Source organism: Mixophyes fleayi, chromosome 1, assembly GCF_038048845.1.
Source record: "Mixophyes fleayi isolate aMixFle1 chromosome 1, aMixFle1.hap1, whole genome shotgun sequence".
NCBI classification, from domain to species: domain Eukaryota; kingdom Metazoa; phylum Chordata; class Amphibia; order Anura; family Limnodynastidae; genus Mixophyes; species Mixophyes fleayi.
The window spans coordinates 98,627,565-98,650,563 of NC_134402.1; the positions used below are offsets into that span (position 1 = coordinate 98,627,565).

The window sequence follows — 22,999 nt, forward strand, 5'->3', positions numbered from 1 at the left end:
ATCGTGAGCATTCTGCTGATGTGTGCCTTAATAGCCCGAGTGTAGCCGGTGATACACTAATTAAGGATGCCACTTTGGAATTAGAAGAGGATGATGGGGAGATTTATGTAGGCGACGAGGGCGCTAATGAGGATGTTGATGAGGATGAGGTTGTTTGTGTAAGTCCTGCACCAGTGGCAGCAGTTCTGGCACGGGACAAGAAAAAGGCCATTGTCATGCCTGGGCATAAAATAAAAAAAATCCACTTCTTATGTGTGGAATTATTTCTACCCAAATCCAGACAACAATTGTATAGCCATTTGTAGTGTATGTCAAGCCACAGTCAGTCGAGGGAGGGACCTAAACCATCTTGGAACCTTTTCTATGTTACGCCATTTAACAAGAGTTCATGGCAAAGTGTTGGGAAAAGCTGAAAGTTCTTCCCAAAAAATTACAAGCACTCCATCATCAGCTAGGACCCTCCGGTCACCGACATCCCGACGGCTACAAAATATACCCACCACACCATCCTCATCAATATCCTCAGTAGCGCTTGGAGTTAGCCCTGCATCCCACTTATTAAGGCTGGATGACTCCTGCACTATTATTGATTCCTCTGAAAAAAGCGTTAGTCCCACTGCTACTGCTGCTGCTGTTGCTGCTGGGGGTGAATCGTCAGCCCAGAGGCAGGTCAAGAAAATGAGCAGTCCTACATTTCAGCAATTAACTGTGAAACAATCATTTGCTAGGGGAAGCAAATATGACAGCAGTCACCCAGTCGCCAGGCGAATCACAGACGCCATGGCTGCAATGTTAGTGTTAGATCTGCGTCCAATCTCCACAATAAACGCAGCTAGTTTTTCACAGTTAATTGAGGTTTTGTGTCCGCGTTACAGAATTCCATTGCGACACCATTTCTCCCGTAAAGCAATTCCACAACTATACCAAAAAGTGTGTAAAAATGTAGAGATTGCGCTGAAAAATGCCATTCTGCCCACTGTTCACTTAACCACAGATATGTGGACATGTGGCGCAGCTCTAGTAGAAGGTGCAGAGTATAATGTGCCCCCCGCTCTTCCCCTGGTTTAGGTTTTGCCGCAGGAGACACGCAGGTTGCAGCCCTTCCACTGAGCTGTTAGCGAGGTACAAGAGAGAGAGGGTAGTCAGACTAGTCAAATCAGTAATGTGCAGGGAAAATCCAATAGAATGGTCAGGCAAGCTTGGTCGGTAACTTCCAGGAGTATGCAGTTCACAGGAAGAATCCAAGAGAATAGTCAGACAGACCGGATCAATAAGGTAACACTGGAGAGCAGAATTGAAGTCAGAAACAGCCAAATGGTACACAGGAATAAGGCACATGAATGCTGGAGCAGGGTGACCAAATACTCCGGCACTAGCATGGTGCCAGAGTCTGTCTTAAATAGCACCAACCAACAATAGAAGTGCTGGCGGCGTGACGTCAGCGGGCGCCACCGGAGATCCTGATAGCGCCCCGTTGCCTGGCAAGGGGACGCGCATGCACTTCAGAGCCGGCTATATTGCCAGAAGTATTATTTCTCCTGCCAGGCAACCAGACGCGGCGGGGGAAATGACAGGGGACCATCCTGAAGGAGCGGAGGAATGGCGCCTGACAGTAATCTTAATCTGTCACTGACATTATACCGCACTGCTCATCACTGCTCATCATACATCTCACCCAGCTGGAAGAGAGAGCTGTTGCTAAGAATAGAAAATACAGTGCTAAAGTAGTGGTGTAGTGGCAGGGAGAGACAAAATATGAAAAATAGAAATAAAGATGTGGATGCTGTATTTAAAATGAGTAGCTAGATGTCAGGATCTTATCTCAACCTCAATGTTATAATTGGGGGTAATAACCTAGTTGCCCTTTTTGAGCGGCATAAAAAACAGTCCATAGCCAACTAATGTTCCCTAATGCGCAACCATCAGATACAGTGTGGGGTCACTATTTTTGTCTCTCTGAAACCTCTGGTGAAATAGATAGTGGTACAATAAAATAGTCTGTTGCCTAGATTTGAGGTACCTAACCAAATAGCTGTCACCGATGTAGGGTAGGGAATTAAAACATTTCTATCTAGCTAGTATTGAACAATTCTGAAAGAGGAGCCAACCGGGATCAATACATTTTTTTTGCAGCAATGTATCACAATTTAGTAAGATAATTTTTGCCTTTGCAGGTTGCAGGTAAGTTTATTTTCATTGTAGCTTTCGCAATTAAAAACAAGACAAAACGTATACAGTGTTTAGCATAGTTTTTACAAATCCATCGCCACTGTAATGTGCAATTAACTATGTGTCATCTTTTCTTTATCAATAAGTAACTGATTGAGATCTGTACCAAACCCCAAGATTCCCAAACTAATTACCTGCATATTATTTACACAATCCACTTATAATTCACTGCATCATCCACTTGCAATGAGTACAGAACAATACTATATGCTTTATTTGTTTTTGATTTTTAGCACAGCACAAACTGTAAGCTAGTTGTAACTGCACTTACAGATGTCAGCGCCGATTCTCCGCTCCGTGCTGCCGCACTTCAGGGTAGGTCCCGGCGGCAGGTTAGCTGATCTGGGCGGGGAATTAAAAATCCTATTTCAGGGCTGCTCTGACACACTGTCTGTGTCAAAGCAACGTGTTACCTGTATCTGGCTGCACTTCCTGTGCTTTGGTCTCCCTGGTGTTCTCCCTTGTTTCTTCTGATTCCTGTGTACCGAACTGGCTATATCCAAGACCACTCTCCTGCTTTATCCCTGGTACTGCACAAACGGATGGATCTCTGTGTACCGGACCGGCTATACTCCAGACTACTCTTCTGCCTTATCCCTGGTACTGCATAACGGACGGATCTCTGTGTACCGAATCGGCTATACTCAGACCACTCTTCTGCCTTATCCCTGGTACTGCATAAACGGACGGATCTCTGTGTACCGAATTGGCTATTCTGGACTACGCTTCTGCTCCTGGGGCTGAACAGCGGATTGATTCCTACACGCCACCAGTTTCTATTCCAGACTACTACCTTCTGAATATACGGTTAGTGATTCCACTTATCAATTTCCCTGTGGATCTGACCGTGCCTCTACATGTCCATCTCATAGAACTCTTTCCTTACGTCAGTAGGCTAAACCTGGGGGCCGCGATCTGCTGTTCTCCGGCAGCAAAACCCACCCTGCCTTGCGGCGGTTCTTGCAGAAGATCGGGAGGGCCATTAGACTCCGCACCCTAGGAAGGCCGGCGTAAATACTGACTAAGGTAATCTTGAAACCTAACACTAGTAAACACAAACTAAAATCAGTGATTACCATATTATAATAAACTCTGAAGTGTACCACATTGGCAATTCACAATTTTTCACATGAAGATAAAGTTGAGTATTTAGAATTATTTCCTGTTTGATTTGGCACCAGACACATCAATTTTAAATAATTTTTGGACATTTTGTTATTATTAAACAGAATAGCATTCCAGCTAACCTAGGACAATATTTCATACTAATCTGAATGTGTGTTGGTTGGTAGCATTATTATGCCAAATGTATATACAGTCATATATACCCGAAGTCTGTTAATAGAGCTATTAAATTAGGGCACTGGTGGGCAACAAGCGTTTCGCAAGCAGGGATCTGTCCCCAGCTACCTACGCCCATGTGGGCTCCAGCTGTAAAGTGGGGGTGGTGTGAGAGGCATGTGGGAGTGGTGTGATGTGTTTATTGGGAGGTCTGATGGGCATGTGGGGACGTTTTGGAGTACCTGTGGGGTCTGTGGGCTTGTGGTTGTCTGAGTGTATGTGGCTGCATACAGGTGACTGAGGACACAAGGAGCTATTTTGGAGCAGATTTGCATAGCGTGTGGTGGAATTTGGAGCACGAGTGGCATGTGAGAGCATTTTGGCATGAGTGATGTTTGCATATTAAGGTACTTTTCAGACTGTTTATTCATTATTGAACTTAAGGGTAATGTTATTATTATTTTATTATCTTTTATTTATGAAGCGCCACAAAGGGTCGGTAGCACCATACATAGAGTATAGGTAAAAAAGAAGTCTAAATACAGGGCAGTACAAACAACAGAACAAACTTAATTAAGCTGTGAACAGGTGTGAAATGCAAAGGGCTATAGGGGAATTACATTAAAAAGGTTAAATATGAAGGTGATGAAAGAGAGGTGGGGAAAAGAGAAGAACCAAGTGCAGGCGCCAAGGGCCAAGATGCCAAAATAGGGCTTGGGGAACTGAAGGCAAGGTGAACAGGAGGAGGAGGACAAGAGGATAGAGTGCCCTGCTCAAGGGAGCTTACAATCTAAACGGGAGGGACAGACTGACAAGAATCACAAAGTGGGGAGTCAGGATGATGGGTCTAGAACTCAGAAGGGAGAGATAAACATATGCGGGAAGTAAGAGGACCGAAGGGGGAATAAAAGTGAGGTATTGCACGGTTATTGGAGAAGGATTGTGAAGAGGTGTAGGGGAGGGAAGGGGAGAGGTTAGACTGAGAAAGGGTAGGCTTTTAGATGGGTTTTAAGGGAGCATTTGAAGTTTTGCAGGCTAGGGCCTGATAGAGCGAGGGAGATCATTTCAGAGAAGGGGTGCAGCATGGGAGAAATCTTGAAAGCGGGAGTGAGACGTCATAACCAGATGGGAGGCAGCAGATGTTGGCTGACCTAAAGTGCGAGAAGCAGTATGAATGGAGATGCGGTTCAGGGGCAAATGCAGGATTCGAGGAGGGGGGTTTCCACGCCACAATACCAGTGGGCGTGTCCAGCATGTGTAGGGGCGTGGCTGCAAATACACACTGGGTCAAACACACAGACATGTAAACTGTCCCATACACAGATAAGCACAAACTCACATATACACAAACATGCAGATATGTAGACTGCCCACATAAACAGATAAGCACAGAAACACACATACACAAACAAACACAGGATCAAACACACAGACATGTAAACTGTCCCATACACAGACAAGCACAGACACATATACACAAACACGCAGACATGTAAATTGCCATATACACAGATAAGCACACACACACATACACACACAGGATCAAACACATAGACATGTAAACTGCCATATACACAGACAAACACAGACTCACACAAATACACACACACATTCTTACCTTATTCTGCTGCTGCCTCCTGCATCACACCCATGCTGGCCGTGTGGGAGGAAGGGGCGGAGCCAAACTGCCGGCAGACAGCTGTGCTCACACAGCAGGGGACTAACTGGCAGACGATTGCAAGCTACCAGCAGTAGTGGCTGGTCCCGGGAGAGGGGCCAGCCACTGTAAGCATACGGCACCCCAGGTAGGACAGGGGTTTCTGGGGAAACTCCCCGTGGGTGTGCCCCTGAGGTTGGAGAGGACTTTGTACATGATGGTAAAGAGTTTGAAGAGGACTCTGTAATGGAGTGGGAGCCAATGCAGTGCTTGACAGAGAGCGGAGGCAGATATAGAACGGCGAGTGAGGAAGATAAGTCTCGCTGCAGCATTGAGTTTGGACTGAAGAGGAGTGAGGTGGGTATGGGGTAGGCCAGTAAGGAGGATGTTACAGTAATTAAAGCAGGGGGTGATCAGAATATGAATGATAGTTTTAGTGGCATCAATGGAGAGGAACGGTCTAATCCAGGCTATATTGTCCAGGCTATATTGTGGAGCTTCAGGATTGGGTAAAGGATTGGATGTGGGGAGTCAAGGAGAGGGAGGGGTCTCTTTTGAATGTTGGAGGGCCACATGAATAATATCAGGTTGCTCATCACTAAATTAGAGATGTCTTCTATAAGGCTTTACACTAGAGCAGGGTTGGTGTCACATGCCTTATATTACACTGCATTTTTTTCCTTGGATACCTATTATCTTTTCATTTCAATTGACTGCAAACACTTGTCAATCACTCCAACCAATCTAAAAAAAACTGTGATGTGACATTTTTACTTATGCCTGGTGCACCTTTTTACATTTTCCACCTATCCAAAGGCACACTTTTAGGTTGCAGAGGCATAATCATGCAGGATTTTTTCCGGGCTGCACCCACTTTGTGGAATTCCCTCCCACGCACAGTAAGACTTTCCTCTAGTCTTCAAACCTTCAAGCGTTCACTGAAAACCCACCTCTTCAGACAAGGTTATGATATTCCTCAACCATCATCTTAATTTCTCTAGATTACCCTATTACCATCCTCTACACTGCTAACGCAAGACAACAACCCTCTGACCAACATTGCCACACACACAGCACACTCAATACTTTTACCTTTGCAGTCTAGCTGGTCCATTGTGCAATATGATGTAGCACATGCCCTTGTGTTTCTAACTCCCATTGTCCCATAGATTGTAAGCTTTCAAGCAGGGTTCTCTTACCTCTCTGTCTGTATGTATTACCCAGTTTTGTCTTATCAATGTTTGTTCCCAATTGTAAAGCGCTACGGAATTTGCTGGCGCTATATAAATAAATGTTGATGATGATGATGATGATGATATTCATAAAGTGTAGAGTGCACTCAAGTGGAAATGAGGCCCATAACATTTCTTATTTCTTACAATTCCTAATATTACATTTGCACTTGTCAAGGTAACTAAAGAGAAATAAGTTTATTTACAATGTTAACTAATTTACAATAAGAAAGATTGACTGATTATAGCTTTCAAATGCCAACAAATATTCTGTTGGAGCAACAAAAGCACAAAATGCATCATTTATTTAATATTAAAAAAAAAACAATTTAAAAGTAACTTAATAACAAAATACAAAAGAATTCAAAATGCAACAGAAAAATGTGCATAGCATATTTATTGTTTTATTTATAGGAAAGCAACAAATGATCAGAATAGCAATAGGAACTAAAAATAAAGTCAAGTACAATTCATCTTCAAACATTTCTTCGTCTAGGAATAAGCAATAACACTCGGAGAGAGCATATTTTTGCTCTTGAAAATTGTCCTTTAATAAAAATGGTAATTTAATAAATAAGCGGCACTTTGAGGCTGATAACATTTCTCATTCTGCAGTGATTTGTCATTGTCAAGATATTCTACTCGGTACTAGATAGAGAAAAACATTGATGAATCAGTCTAAGGTTAAATGCATGCTACTTACTATCTGAAAGAAACTCATTCCAATGTTTTCTAAGCTCTTCAATCTCAAGAAATGTTTTGCAACAATAAGTGCAAACATTTAGCATCTGAATGTCTCTAGGGGCTCACTAAATTGATGATGGTTACTAGTAATGTGTATACCTTAGTTGCAAACATAGGACAATATAAAAGGAAAAATATGCATTGTGTTTTATAAATGGCATTTGTGTCCTTTCATTAACTTTATGATTGGAATTTTTTTCTCCTTTCATTACCAAGTCAATTTTTAAGTCTTTCTTTTTCTACATATTGCATCCATAACATAATACAATAATATTGCCCTCTTAATATAATGAAAAATAAAGTTTGACACCACAAGTTAATTATAAATTAATTTTGCCCCTTAAAAAAAATTATGATTGCCCCCATAATTCATAAATCAATGGTGCCATGTTTGAGCTATCTAGCCTTCAGAAGAAGGAAGAATCCAATGCAAACTTCTTATTGGTCACATGAGAATCTGTGTTATAGTGAAACTTTGAAGCTACCAATTGTTAACCCAGCAATAAGAATCATTGGCATGCCAGAATACATGAGTTGTTCTGAAATGCAGGTGACCCCCCTCCCCCACATTTCTGCTAGTAAGTAATGGCATTTCAAACTCTTTTTTATCTGTAATTATCATTTAAATGCAAAACGGCATCTATGGAGCATTATTGTCAGTCAGTGAATATATGTATAATTACTACAACCAAACTGACATTTTATAATTATGCCATTCACTTGAATGATTTATTCCAATAACAACACCAAAGTAACAAGTATGAGGAATATCCAATAGGGTTTCAGGAATGGTTTGGAATGTGTCAGATTACAGATAAAGGGCTAGATTCATTAAAGAAGTAAGCCAAAAGAACGAGTAATTTTTCTCCTGGACAAACCATGTTACAATGCAAGGGGTGCAAATCAGTTTATTATTTTGCACATAAGTTAAGTACTGGCTGATTTTTCATGTAGCACACAAATAAAATAAAATAAAAATAAATAAATATATATATATATATATATATATATATATATATATATATGCCATTCTAATGACAAAACTACACAAAGCAGGATGCTGAACACCACTGTCTTTCATTCCATATTGAATAAGAGTGGTATTAATTTGACTATTGTGCTCACCTGGATGTCTGTAGTTTGCTACATATGAACCTCAAACATAGTATGCACTCATCTATAAAGCCCCTTCTACATCTCTGACCTTTGTAAAGAAAAACACGCCCAATTCGTTCTGCCGAAGTCTATCATCTTTCCTCCTCTCCAAGTACCACATCACACTCCTGTGCTGTACCCCACCTTTGGAATTCCCTGTCCTGCATGACCAGTCTCATCTGCAACCTCCGATCTTTGAAGCTCTCCCTCCAAACTCACCTCATCATGCATACCTACTCCACCCCATCCTAAGAGAACTCCCTCCTCATGCTCCACCTGCCCATTTCACTTGTTTCCATACACTCCTACTGTCTCTGCTTGTTTCTATACCTCATTAGAATGTTAACTCTGTAGAGCAGGGCCCTCTATAACTCCCATCTCCTGTCCTCACCTTCTCCTCCTCTGTGAAAGTTCTAAAATTTGTCTTCTGCTATTGTTTGCTCTCCAATATTTATTTGTATTATGTTCTTTTTGTGTATTGCTGACAGTATGGAAATACAGAATCTGTGGCGCTTCATAAAAAATGAAGATGATGATAACCTTCATTAAATTATACTTTTTGAATTTTCTCTTAAATTACTTCTTGTTCCAGACTCCTTTGTTTCACATAACCACTGTGATGAGAGTGAATTGACATTTTTGTGAGTTAGAATACTTTTATTACATGGGTATTTGTGTGCTTGTAAATACCCTCCTCTATTGTACATCAAATGCTGGATGTTAAAAAAACAAAAAGCAGTCCAATTGAAAATATAAAGGTGGAGTACATATTTTTCTGGAAAAAAGAGCATCCATGGTTAACAAGAGAATCAGAGCCGAGTAAGTGGCATGATCGGGCACTTACTCCACAGCTAATGGTGTTCCTGATCGCTCTACTTACAAACACAAAGAAACATAAGCTATATGTATGATTACCTGCACATTCTCAGCAGCTATTTTGTAAGTAAAAAAGACTCTATAGCCTCCCGGTAACCATGGAACATATCTGTAAAAACACCTTCTCTATTCTTTGAACCTCATTTAAATGTCTGCAAAACAAAATCCCATTTTTAGATGAGCAGAGGCAGATTGGGAACTGAAGGTGGCCCGGGACAAAAATCTGAAAGTGGACTTATGTGGACGGGACCAAATCAATTGTAGGCTGGGTCAATTTTAAAGTAAACTGGGTAAGCACACCATTGTTTATGGCAGATGAAGCTAATGTCACAAACAATGGTAGATGAAATATGGAAAACTGAGCAATAAATGAACAGAGAATAGAGTGTATAAAGAGAAAACCCTTGTGACCACTACTCAATACATAGCACCCTTGTGACCATTACACAGTAAAATGCACCCTTGTAACCACCACACAATACAGAGCACTCTAGTGCACACCACACAATACATAGCACCCTTGTGACCATCAGTCAATATAGAGGGCATTCTTGTGACTGCCACTCAATACAAAGCACCGCTGTGACCACCGCACAATACAGAGGGCAACCATGTGGCCTCCACAAAATACAGAGGGCAGCCTTGTAACAGTCACACAATACAGAGGGCAGCCTTGTGACAGTCACACAATACAGAGGGCAGCCTTGTGACCATCACACAGTACAGAGGGCAGCCATGATACTGCCACACAATACAGAGGGCAACCTTGTCACCGTCACACAAAACAGAGGGCAGCCTTGTCACTGCCACATAACACAGAGGGCAGCTTTGTGACTGCCAGACAATACAGAAGACAACATTGTCAGCGCCACACAAAATAGAGGGCAGCCTTGTGACAGCCACAAAATACAGAGGACAACCTTGTGACCATCACACAATATATACATAATCAATGCCATATCCATACACATGCAATGCCATTTCCATTCACGCACAATGCCATATACATACACAATACCATATACATGCACCCCCCATGTCATACACTACATAGACAAAAGTATTCGGACGCTTTACCATTACACCAACAGGGACTGTAATAACATTTGATTCAAATGCATATACTTTAATAAGCAGTTGGCCCCCCTTTTGCAGCGATAACAGCTTCCATTCTTCTTGGAAGGTTTTCCACAAGCTGTTGGAGTATTTCTGTGGGAATTTGTGCCCATTCATTCTGTAGAGCATTTATGAGGTCAGACACTGATGTTGGACTGGCTCCCAATCTCCATTCCAGTTCATCCCAAAAGGCGTTTGACGTGGTTGAGGTCAGGGCTCTGTGCGGGCCAATCAAGTTCTTCCACACCAAACTCATCAAACCATGTCTTTGTATTCCTTGCTTTGTACACTGGGGCACAGTCATGCTGGAATAGAAAAGGGTCTTCCCTAAACTGTTACAACAAAGCTGGAAGCATAGCATTGTCCAAAATGTCTTGGTATGCTGAAGCATTAAGATTGCCCTTCACTGGAGATATGGGGCTTAGCCCAAACCCTGACAAACAGCCCCATACCATTATCCCTCATCCACCAAACTTCACAGTTGGCATAATACAGTCAGACAGGCAACGTTCTCTCGGCATCCGCCAAACCCAGACTCGCCCATCCGACTGCCAAAAAGAGAAGCATGATTTCACAGAACACGTTTCCACTGCTCCACATTCCAGTGTCTGTGTGCTTTTCATCATTCTATCCTTCGCTTAGCATTGGTCTTGGTGATGTGAAGCACCATATCCCTTAGCAGTCATTGACCCTGCCCTGTGATTTTACGTGGTCTTCCGCTTTGTGACTGAGTTGCTGTTGTTACTAAACAATTCCACTTTCTAACAATATCACTTACAGTTGACTGCATCCACAGACATTTTCCCTAATTTCCCCTAATGCGATATAGGAAGAATAAGTGTCTGAGGCTGTCAGACGGTCCGTGGATGCCATACTTCTCAGGCAGAGCGCCCCCCATGGTATTACTGTGGTATACTGGGAGTTTGGTGCTGGGTTGTAATTTCATAGCCCAGCGCCATATTCCAAGTGTATCACAGACATGGAAGAGCAAGAAACAAGCTGCCGGCAGATGCCACTCCATGCCAACGACTTTAAATACACTGAAAGAGTGTTTTACATGGCGCCCTATGTGACCATCTAGGTTTGCCTATTGATAGTGTCGGCCCTGACCCGAAGAGCTCTTTTTATAGACCTATGAATATGTGACATTTATGGGTGCTTGATGATTGACTTTGTTACATTAAGCTGTTTGGTGAAATGGTACCAATACACAAATTAAATGGGTTATGGTGAATATTTAAAATTCGACCAAATGTCAGAGACCTACTAACATTTAACCTGGCTGTGCTATTATCATAAAGCAACTATTCACAGCAATTAACCTCTAGACTAATGTGCAACTTCCTAGAATTAACACTGCTATGAAAATGTGTAAGTCACCTATGTATAAGCCTACCTACACCATACTTGCCAACTCTCCCAGAATGCCCGGGAGACTCCCGGATCCTGGGTGGGTGTCCCGGAATCCCAGGAGAGTATGGCAGCCTCCCGCATCTGCTCACTTTCTAGTGAAGTGGGCAGAATTAGATCCAAAATGCCGCGATTCGCAGGGAATGACGAGTATCGACAAGTATGACCTACACTGCAGTGCTGCACAAGGAGGAGAAGCCAGTGTGATACTCCAAAACTGCGGTACACTAGGACTCTGTGGAGCAAGAAGGTGTCACAGGTTAATACAGGAGAGACACTAGGACCCAGGGGAAAACACTGTACCGAGAGGCTGCAAAAAAAGTTCCAGCCTTTGAGAGAGAGAGAGATATATATATACTGTAGAAGGAAGGAGCCACAAGATGTGTGTACTGAGGAGACACTGTGGTGGAGAAAATAGATGAAAACAGTTTATATGAGGAAATATGCTGAACATTTTGCTGAAAGTTATCTTTAGTCACTAGAGATTAGAGAAGTGCGTCCAGGGACAGAGACTCTTATCTATTAGCCACACAGGACCTCCATTTTAACTGTAACCAACTGTCACCTCAGAGACATTCTCCATGTCATGGTTGTCACATCAGAGACATTCTCCATCTTGTGGTTGGCCTCCATATTTCCTAGCAAGGTTAATTTTCACAAGCACAACTGATCTGTTGTGCATAAAATGTGTTTACATCCGCTGTGTGATTTCCACAGGGCCGGATTAAGGGTTCTGGCTGCCCTAGGCTAATACAGCCGCAGCGTCCCCCACCCCCCAAATATATAGGTGTATAGGAACACTCCTGAATATGAATGTTCTGGTGTATTCTCCAACATTCAAATTTAGACAGATTGTGCCATTGTCTCTTACCTGTTCTTCCTCTTCTCTCTTGCAGCTTTGTTATCCTCTCGCTGGCTTCTGGAAAGTTGGCGTCCTGTTTTGAAAATGCAAAAATGTTAACAAACCCTGAATGATTAGGCCCTTTAGTTAAAACAAAACACTCCATTATGGGCAGTTAATAGTACCCCATTGGACAGGCATATATAAGTAATATCTGAATATTTGTGGTCAATCAAATACAAACCTCTACCAGCCCCATCTCACTAATATTTAGTATTCTAGTGATTGCTGAGCATGAGCCCTGTAACTGTCACACAATCATGAGATTATGCCCCCCAAAGCTGCTCTATTTTTTAAATTCCCCCTGCAGCCATTTTCCTTAGCCTCCCCTGCAGCCATTTTCTTTAACCCCCCTGCAGCCATTTTTGTTAACCCCCCTACAGCCATTTTCCTTACCTCCCACCCTGCATCCACCCCCCTGCAGCCATTTTCCTTACCTTCACTCTGTAGCTATTCCCCAACCGTCACATCAAACCCCCCCAGTCACATATATCAGCCCCCCTCCTCTGCCCTCCTTCACACATATCAACCTCTCTCCCTCCCTATAGATTTGCATGGCAACCCCCCTCTCCCACCCTATAGATTTGTATGGCAGTCCCCCCTCTCCCTCCCTATAGATTTTTTATGGCAGTCCCCCCTCTCCCTCCCTATAGTTTTGTATGGCAGCCCCCCTCTCCCTCCCTATAGATTTGTATGGCAGTCCCCCCTCTCCCTCCCTATAGATATGCATGGCAGTCCCCCCCTTCTCCCTCCCTATAGATATGCATGGCAGTCCCCCCTTCTCCCTCCCTATAGATATGGCTGCCTGTTGCTGACCACTGACCACCAATACCTTTAATCGTCACCACCTCAACCCCCTCCCCCCATGGCGACCCCCCTTCCCCCACCCCGGAAAAATAAAAATGAATGAAAAATAGAAAAGAAAAGTAAAATAAATTAATACCCGCAGCACCGCAGATCCCAGAACTCAGAGGTCCCTGTCTTGTAAATTACTGTAACTAACTTTTACACAGTGAGCAAGCCCTTTAACCCTGTCAACACTCCTGACACATGGTGGAATCGCTGGTCTCCTGGATACTGATCATGCATTGTCAAGAACAGCAACCTTATGCTCCTTATGCTACTGCCAGCAGACTACTGGATCAATGCCACAGATCACATAGTGTCCAATGGGTCCAACCACCACCAGAGCAGGCTGCACATCTACCATCTGACATGGTAGGGATTCTAGGGCTCAAAGATTATTATTACCCATAGCCTCTCAGGATACAGTGACTTGGCAGCAAAATGTTCCTGGAATTTTTTTTAAATTGTTGACAACTATGTGCTGGGAAAGTGTCTGCTTGATTGTCTTTCTTGCTACTGAATGACTTGTCACAAAGCCTGTAATCTATTCAGCCCTCTACCCCACCTCCTTAGGTAATCCCCAATCCAGGTCTCTGTTTCAAATTACTGCCCCTTTCCGTAACCCTAACTAAGCTAATCACCTATCTAAACTAGTGACCTACTCCTGTGGGTAAATGTATCAAGCTCCATTTTTTCGTTGATTAAAAATTGCGGCAAAACGCGGATGAAAACCCACGATTTTAGTTCCCAAGTCGTGAAATGTATTAAGATGCGCTTTTTGCTCTGACCTTAAAATTCGCTGGTGTTTAACCAACTCACCCATATTTAGCTAACTCTCCTGTGTTTAGGTTAAAATTCCATAGACAACACGCTGCATCCTTGCTGCGTGATTAGTAAACACATCACTGTTACAGTGTTCTGTCTATAGAGCCGTAGGTCCCGGCGGCTGTCAAAAGTTACGAAATAGTAAAATGTTTTTAAAAAAATATGTGTGGGGTCCCCCTGCCCGAGCACTATTAACTCTAGTGCTGTCAGCCTACTGCTGGCTACGTGTAAATCAGGGAAAAATTTGTGTGGGGTCTCCCCGGCTTTCAAGCAACCAGCACTAGGCACACCAGCTCTGTGGTGGTTGGCAGTATAACAGGGGGACACGCGTCAGGGGTCCCCCTGCCATAATGACACACATATAAAAAATGGCTGAATGTGAGCTCAAGATGATAAAAAACAAACAAACACAAGTGTAAGTTGTGATAACAGCGCTGTTACAATAACTTTGAAAAGGATAAAACTCAAGAACTCATTTGATTTTGTAATCTCCAAGATCACAAATGAGAGTTCAATTTTAAAAATTGATATTTTATCACTATACTTATATAGTTATTTTATCATTCAATAAGACCTACGTTGCGCCAATAGATCTTTTTCTTTGCTGTGTATAATAAAAACATCCAACCTTCAAAAGGGCCACACATTACCATTACCCCATCATTTTGAGAACTAAAAATTACCCCTAAAAAGAATTATACTCATCCAAACACTCATACACATCACCCATCCAAAAATGCCCCCACATGCCTCTCACATGCTTCAAAATAACACCATAAGCCCTTCAGACCTCCTACATGCTCCAAAAAAGTCTCACATGCCCTATGTACTATCAAAATCCCCAAATACAATTTAACAGCATCATTAGCACTCTAGTTTGTGCTGATCTACATTTCCCTTTAAAACAATCCAGTGAAGAGCTGCAATAGGGACACATCACCCTTCCTGTGACTTTTCGCCACGCATTCCCCTCCCTGGGTCTCTTCACCACACATCCCTATCTGTGTGCTTCTTCACTACACATACCCCTCCCGGAACCTGAGTGTAGCTATTTGTATATAACATGCACTGCTTTATTATGCTTTCTCAGAGAATTGGGCACTGAGGGACTCCGGTAGTTTGTTTAAATAGATGTTCCCTATTATATGTAAAAAGTTAATTTTCCAAAAGGTGATAAGTTCTTTTTAAACCAGACACATAATTGTATTGGAGCATAGAATGGCTTATACATCTAGATAAAGCGTTGTCAAAAGGTTAAATGTAGCCTTATTGAACTCATTTCTGGAACATTTTTTTCTTACCTCAAACCATGAATGCAGTGTGTAGTTTTTACAGTTCAAATTAACATGAGATAACTGTAAGGTGGAAATGAAGTGATAATAAAAAAGCAATAGAAAGAAAAAAAGGTTAATTAGATATTAGCATCAATGAATGGAATACTCAAGATTTATAAGCCAAATTTTCTTTTAAAGTCATTTCGATAAAAAGAAATGGAAAAGACAAGCTTTCCTGAAAAGCTTTGCTAAAATATACACTTAGTTCAGAGACCTTTAAGGTTTATCATGTACAACACTTACTAAATTCTAGAGATGAGCTAACCACTCTATGTTTTGTATTTCTCTCAAATATGTAGATTTGATGAAAACTTTTGAAAAAAAAACCTTATTAAATCATGGCATTGGGAGCTAATCATCATCATCAGCTATTTATATAGCGTCACTAATTCCACAATGGTGTACAGAGAACTCACATCAGTACCTGCCCCATTGGAGCTTACACTCTAAATTACCAAACATACAGAGAGAGAGAGAGAGAGAGAGAGAGAGAGAGACTAGTGTCAATTTAATAGCAGCCGATTAAGTATGTTTTTGGAGTGTGGGAGGAAACCGGAGCACCCGGAGGAAACCCAGGCAAACATGGGAAGAACATACACACAGATGAGGCCATGGCCGATAATCAAATTCATGACCCAGTCCTGTGAGGAAGAAGTGCTAACCACCAAGCCACCGTGTTGGTCCTATATTAGTATTTACATTACTTAAATGCAACCTCACAATTAGCAACATTGAGGATATGCAGAGTTAGACATACTTTTTATTTTTCTTAAATACGTATTTCTGTACTATGCATGTGCACCAAAATGGGTACACATGTGATCATATGCAGAGTCGGCCATATTTTAAACTTATGACACCGTTGGCCTGATTCATTAGGGCACCTATTCAGGAACGCAACTCGTGCTCTGTATTCTACGCACATACCCATGAGATGCGGACTCCCAAATTCATCAAGGAACGGATATCAAGATACGTGCGCTCTTGAATTTGGGTGTAGGTCTGCTGTGTTCTACTACACAAGACACTGCAGGATACATCCAATACCTGTGTGGATTATAAATTCTCAAAAGAACACCCAGGAAAATAAAAAAAATAAAACAATTATAGAATTAATGTAACATAGCAATAATAAAGGAAATAATGATAAAATATTGAACAAAAAATAAAGTGGTTTTTTTTGCAGCGCTAAAAACCTCAAAGGCTAATCATGAATAGAATATTATATTTTACAATGAATCATGAAAAATGGTCACGAATCTCCATGGTATTTTTCCATTCGATTGTATTTTATTATATGTTGTATTTTGTGTTTTAGCTGGCTTATTTTAGGTTTATCAACACCCATTTTTATAACATTCTATTTCTATATAGTATTTTTTTATGCTATTAATAAATATTTTCTATGGTGATTTGTGACAATTTTTTATGATTCAATGTATAATATTATATTCTTTTCATGATTAGCCTTTGAGGTTTTTAGCGCTGCAATTTATTTTAGTTTATGTGGTGTTTCGTTCACAAGTGGTTTGCAGCCATGTTGTTTACTGAAGCTGCTTGACCATTTGGCTATATGAGAGAGGTGTTTATAGTTATCATTTTTTAAGGCTTTTGGCTTTTTTTTGTTTTCAATGATATACATTCATCAGAACGTTGTTAATATCTACTGAACATAAAAAATTTTTTTACAGTTGCTCGCGATTGCAAGCTCATGTTACAGCATGCATACGAGACTGCCATTATTACTGATCGGGACTAAGACTAGCTTTTTAGCTGGAGCAAGAGATATAGTAAAAACACAAATAAATTTGTCTTGCGTAGGGCTTGATTCGGACAAAGCTGCATGCACTCGAGTTTGGCATGTCCCTATTGTACATTGACTACCGGAGAATGTCCCTTCCTGCCCAGTTCCCTCCCCAAAGGTGTAATTGTTCCTTGTTAGCATACATTTCCGTGTCTCTTTGTTTTGCGGCTGAATCTCCAGGTTCTGGACATGCACAAAGTGATTTTTTCAGGCAATACGCTCAAAATCTGCAAATACGTAGTGAATCAGGCCCGTATGTTTAGTGAGGCAGAATGGAGGAGGGCAAGGGCTATGGTTAGTACAATAAGGTCGTGTTCATGTAATTGCAGAACAATCAGAGGTGGAAGCAGACACCTGTCAGTAGGGGTATCTGTTGTAGGTGCTCAACCCCTGTTGCAAGATACATACTGCTGCTGCTGATCATCAGTACACACCTTTGCAGTGTTAAAAAAAAAATGTCTTAAAAAAACCCTGAAAGAACAGGGGTCCCTCCTAGCATCCATAGACACTTTCTTCCTGATTACGTGAAGAACAAACTGCTTCTTCTTTATCCTCAGTGTCCTCCATTTGAATTTTAGATGTGCATGTTTTAGAGGCAGGGATGGATTGGAACTTAAATTGACCCTGGAAAAAATGATTAAACGTAAGTGTTACTGAATTAATGCCTTGGCTGGTTGGTGTTTTCTAAATTACATGTATTAATTTTTTCTCCAAATAAGGCACCCATCATTCCAGGATCCAAGCAAGCAGCAACTGAGCTAAAGACACCACAGAAGCCGCAGGTGATGAAAGTGACAAGAACAGGTAGGAGAGAGCAGAACAGTCTGTCAACTGTCCTGAAACTGGTGGTGCAGTTCCAAAATTGGGTGACCTTCTCGCTTTGGATTTGGTCTGACTACAAGGATAATTGGGAGGTCAGTCCTGCTTCACACCGTTCTGCTTGTGAAGGCAGAACTGAGGTCACCTAACAGTAGTGCACACAGTATTGCCTTTGCATTTGTCCAAAATGATAACCCTCCTGGCCTAAGTGCCCCAAGCCCCCTGGAGCCATAATCCAGCTCTGGTGATACTTTAGTGGTTCTTGCATTGATCTCATTGCCTGCCTTCTACCTTGCAATGGTCCCATTCTCAGCCCCCATTGCACTGACAATATCATTAATCCTGCCTCCTTTGCATTTACTATATTACAAGCAAACACCTGGACAGTCACTTATTTTAATTGTTTATGTATTTTTTGAAACACACAGTATATATATTTATATATTAAAGAGAGAGATTTGACTGGTAGTTTGCATCTCAGGACGTAAGGGAGAGATGCAGCAGTGTATGAGTTATGAGTTAATCATATGCTGCTCTGCCAGACTGATCAAATACGATTGTGCCAACATGTTTCGTAATAGTTAAACTTATTAAACAAAGTCAGATGTGTTTCTATGAAGGAATTTTAGAAGGATGCGAGGAATAATAAGGAGCGAGGAAAGTTTTTAAAGCTCGTTCCGGTCTGTACATGCGCAGAACCATACCTAAGATGGCGGACGGCTGCGGCGCAGCACGGACGCCGGCAGAGGGGTGAGTGACCTGTATCTAGGCTTAGAGGGACCAGAGACCTGGCGAGTGACGCTAAGTTTTTAACCTATCAGTATGAAAAAAGTAATTATCAGGAAAATTCTGACTTGTAGCTATCACTACAATAATATCTGATATTGATATTGTGTAGCTTGTAGGGTTATAAACCATTTATCAAAATGAGCCCTATTTTGTTGCAGGTTCTTTCAATTCTGTACAATTTTTATACATTGTTAAACCATACACCACATATTAACGTCTTAGTAAAAAATGAAAGCAGTCGTTAGATTTTTTTTTTTAAATTGCCAGCAACATTTTTTATTAGTGGTTAGCAACAGTGATCACAACAAGCACTAACTATAATGTACCTACACTTGCCAAGGTCAATAAAGCATAACTAAAATTAAGAATCTATAAGATATATGTTCTTCTTGCCTGGTTTAGTCTGTAAGTTATCCGGTTTTGTAGTGTGTAGAAAGGAAGGTTGTGTGCACTATTTTGCCATATGACACAGCTAAGCTACGTAGGTAGCGAATATACTTATTTGAACTTTCTGTTATGTTATTGTGTGAAGGTGCTGATTTTATTTTCTAAACAGTATGCAAGTCTAGGCTATCATCAGGGCCCGATTAAGGGTTCCAGCCGCCCTAGGCTATTACCGCCGCAGTGCCCCCCCCCCCCCATATAGGAATACGCCTGAATATGTATATATATATATATATATCTATATGTATGTATATATATATATATATATATATACATATCAGCATTCAAGTTTAGACAGAGTGCACATTCTCTCTTACCTGTTCTTGCTCTTCTTTGTTCCCTTTTCTTGCAGCTTTGTTGTTTTCTAGCTGGCTTCTGGAAAGTTGGGGTCCTGTTTTGAAAATATGCAGCAATTGTATTATAATGCTAAATGTTAATGAATCCTGAATGATTAGGCTCCAAAACACAACAGTCCATTATGGCCAGATAAAACTACCCCACAGAGACCATCCTCATACCGGCCACACAATACATAGATTATGTCCCCCCAAAGCTGCTCTATTTTTTTAAATAGCCCCCTCAGCCATTTCATCAGCCCTGTTCTGCCTCTTCACCTGCCCCCTTTAGCATTGTTATCTGCCCCATTAGACTCTTCACCTGCCCCTTTAGCATTATCTGCCACCATTAGCCTCTTTACTTGCCCTTCCGCCCCCAGATATTAGGACTTACCTGTTGTTCCTGGGCAGCAGTCCTCTCTCTAGCGCTATACATTACAGGCAGTCTGGCAGCGATCGCTGTTAGCTGCCTGTCAGTGAGGCCGTGGGCGCTTCTTACTGTGGTCACATGAGGTGTGGAAGTCCTGATCTCACGTGACCACAATTAGAAGCTCCCGCGGCCACACTGACAGGCAGCTAGCAGCGATCGCTGCCAGACTGCCTGTCATGTAGTAGTGACAGTCGGGCCACCCCCTTTAGACAAGGGGCGGTCCCGATGATGCAGGCCGAACGCTGCCTCACCGGAAAAAAAAAAAAAATGACAGGCAAAAAAAATTAATCTCGGGGAGGCTGCGCCCTCCAGACTCCAGCGCCCCAGGCTGCAGCCTGATCAGCCTATTGGTTGATCAGGCCCTGGCTATCATGAATGTAGGAAAATAGTTGGAAGAATGTTCAACAAAGAAAACTAGCAGAAGTAGTGGTTGATCACAATAGAGGTATTTAGGGTGGTAGCACAGGTTCTGTGGTAGTTTTGATTTTGACAAGAGATAAATTGAGCTACGATGAAGAACTTACTGCACATGGGGATACTCTTGCTGGTTATGGTAATGCAAGAATTGTTGCATATATTAATACACTTAGATTGTAGGGCTTGCTCTTTTTTCCAATAGAAAACTCAAAAGTATGTGAATTTGAAGATCATTGCTTACAAATTGCCATTGGCTATGGTAGTCATAATACTCTACTGAGTGCAAGTAATAAAATAGAAAAGTTTAAATTTTGGTCATATTATATATCCACTTAGAGTAATTACAGTATCATTTCTAATTTTTACTCACTTATTTACCCCTATATAAATATATGCACATATAATGAATAGCATTATGCTTAAATGCAATTTTAAATTGTACCAAAAAAGGAGTGAAGATCTTGCACTAATGAGAAGACACTATAATGAAGAAGGACATTTGGCTAATGATGTTGCCAGGATATTAAAATCCTTGTCTCTGCAATCCTTTTTTTTCTCTTCATTAAAACATTTCTTGACATTAAACACAGATTAAAAGAAAAGGAGAAGATTGCTAAACCGCTTGGGAAATAAATCAGCAACAAATGTTTTAGCTGAATTCTTGCCAGTTCCAAACCTCAATTATATCATCTTGAATATAAATGTTAAAAACTGGCTGATGTGTACAGTATGTTAATCCTATAATTTGAAGAGTTTTGTTTTTATTTTTATTTGTGTAGTGTGACATGTTTTTATGCTGAAACAGGCAGATAAACAATAGTCCAGCACTGGTTCTCTTCCAGCCATGAAAAAATCCGGAACCAGGCAAATGGCAAAAAATTTTCCTGGAAAAAAATCCTTACAAAGGTGCAAAAGTAATTAGTGATGAAAGAAAGGAAACAAGTGCAATTAAATGGGGCACCATATGGATGTATTGTAACAATTGTCATAATATTAAATCGTTATTGTTATTTCATTAAAATGTAATATGTTTCGGTTTGGAGGCTGAAAACTCAAACTGCATGCGGTGTGTGATGGGTTTGAAAGTTTACATCAAACCACATTCTGTTTACATCAGACCTTCAATTTTCAATCCAAAACTCTCCTACATGCAAATCGTGTCATTTTACTGTGCTCTGAGTGGTGATAGCCGAGAAGAGGAGCTTTTGTGCATTTTCCAAGAGAGTGAGGTATTTGTTAATTGATTTGTAAGAGTTGTCTTGTTCTTTGTTGTAGAAGGAGTGGGCACAATAGGAGATAGGGGGAGGGGACACCACCCTCTCCAAAAGGCAAAAATAATGTTATAATTTAACCAAACTTGTAATTTGTAAAATGTGTAATTTTACAAACTAATGTGCAACAATAAAAATAATTTTTCACATGAATTACATTTGCTTTTTTTTTAAATTGTTTTAGATAGCTCACCTTCCACCCCCATTTATAGTATCCATACCACTAGATGATAATTAATATGTATATGTTGCCTCCACCAGGATGTAATAATGGTTGTTATGCCTTCAGCATTGTTGCTTTACATATGCATTATTTCTGTGTAAGCTCCATCTAGTATACAACCTAGTGTCATCTTAAACTGAACACTCAGGCCTCTGTACAGGGGTACACGCAGGGGGGGTTTCTGAGTCTCCAGAAACCCCCCCCCCCCCCCCTCCGCGGATCAGTCGGGCAAAAGCATGTGTTAAAACATGCCAAAGATTTTTTCTATTACAGCACCGCCGCAACGCTTCTGTCACAGCGCTGCGGCTGCTGTATAACCCCCGTTCGGCGAGAAGGAGCTGCTGCGCATGCGCGAGCGCAGCGGCTCCTCCCTTGAATACCCGGCATCACTGGCTGGCTTCCCTGCTGGGGCACGGTAGGGCTTGATGTTTCAAGCGCTATTTCAATTATTAAATAATAAAAGTGCTTCAGATACTGGCCACAATTAATCTGATGTACTGTTTTATTAATAGACCAAAGACTCCATTTCTGGGGAGTCTGCAGGGTATGCAGAGCTGTGTGATTATATATAAATATTGTGTTATAGGATTAAAAAAGTAGAGGAATCCTATAACACAATATTTATATATAATCACACAGCTCTGCATACCCTGCAGGCTGCCCAGAAATGGAGTCTTTGGTCTTTTAATAAAACAGTACATCAGATTGATTGTGGCCAGTATCTTATTTCACCCTGTAACCCAATAACAAATCTATATAAATATATATATATATATATATATATATATATATATATATATATAAATATTTATATATATATATATATATATATATATATATATATATATATATATATTATAT

General features: G+C 41.1%; 1 long non-coding RNA gene across 1 annotated transcript in view; it reads right to left on the reverse strand.

Moving 5' to 3' along the window:
* Positions 1–22,999, reverse strand: part of LOC142105289 (uncharacterized) — a 106,879-nt gene that overhangs the window by 44,460 nt on the left and 39,420 nt on the right. The gene's annotated exons all lie outside the window — the stretch shown is intronic.